The sequence below is a fragment of the Octopus bimaculoides genome, chromosome 9, assembly GCF_001194135.2.
Source record: "Octopus bimaculoides isolate UCB-OBI-ISO-001 chromosome 9, ASM119413v2, whole genome shotgun sequence".
NCBI lineage: Eukaryota > Metazoa > Mollusca > Cephalopoda > Octopoda > Octopodidae > Octopus > Octopus bimaculoides.
The window spans coordinates 78517891-78519229 of record NC_068989.1 but is presented as its reverse complement, the minus strand read 5'-3'; positions in this window follow the sequence as shown (position 1 = coordinate 78519229).

Genomic DNA, 1339 nt, shown 5'->3' with positions numbered 1-1339 from the left:
TATATATATATATATATATATATATATATATATATATATATGTGTGTGTGTGTGTGTGTGTGTGTGTGTGTAGCTTTGTGTGTCTGTGTTTGTCGTCCCAACATCACTTGACAACCGACGGTGGTGTGTTTACGTCCCCGTAACTTAGCGGTTCGGCAAAAGAGATCGATAGAATAAGATAAGTACTAGGCTTACAAAGAATAAGTCCTGGGGTTGATTTGCCCGACTAAAGGCGGTGCTCCAGCATGGTCGCAGTCAAATGACTGAAACATGTAAAATAGTAAAAGATTAAAGAGTATAGTATTTTCCCATTATGCTCCACTTTGGCTGGGTAACATCGGAAGCAAGGAAGCAAGATTCAAGCTGGGAGAATCATTAGCATGCCGGACAAAATGCTTACCAGCATTGATTCTGTCTTTACGGTCTAAGTTTAAATTACACCGAGGTCGATCTTACACTCCATCAGCTTCAGGCTCAATGAAATAAGTAGCAGTTGAATGCTTGGGTCAATGTAATCGACTTACACTTTTCCCCGAAATTTCTGGCCCTATGTAAAAACTTTAATCCATTATTTCTTAGGGCGGGGAGCTGGCAGAATCGTTAGCACGCCGGGCAAAATACTTAACAATAATTCGCCCGTCTTTACGTTCTGGGATCAAAATCCCTCGAGGTCGACTATGCCTTTCGGGGTCGATAAAATAAATGCCAGCTGAGCCCTGAGGTCAACCTAATCGACTTAGCCCCTTCCATGAAATTTCTAGCCTTCTGCCAAAATTAGAAACTAATACTAATATTTCTTAATCCCCACATTAAAATCTTTGTTTAACAACAACAAAATTATTATATAGTCAAATATCAAACCAGATTCCAACTCTATGAAGCAGGACAATTTAACTATCCACAACTAACTCTATGAAGTATCAGTTTGTAAATATTTCACTTAATGTTTACTCTGTCCCGTTCTTAGTGTTTTTTTTCCTTCTTTGTTGTACGTTTTCCTTTTGGTATTATGACAGTTAAGATGTCATTATTGAAAGAAACGTCTTTCAGTAACAGACAATTTTGATAATGTAATTTTCTTACTGAGTGATTTTAATATCACAATTGGTTTCATACAAGATTAATGTAGCAAAAACTAACATCCAGATTAATCGATTCGTGTCAACAGACCGATTTCGATTTCTAGTTGGAAATCAATGCCCCGGAGAAAATATGTACGGATGTATGTATGTATGTATGTATGTATGTATGTATGTATGTATGTATGTATGTATGTATGTATCTATCTATCTATCGATTCAATTGTCTGCCTCTCTGCCTATTTGTTTAACTATCTCCC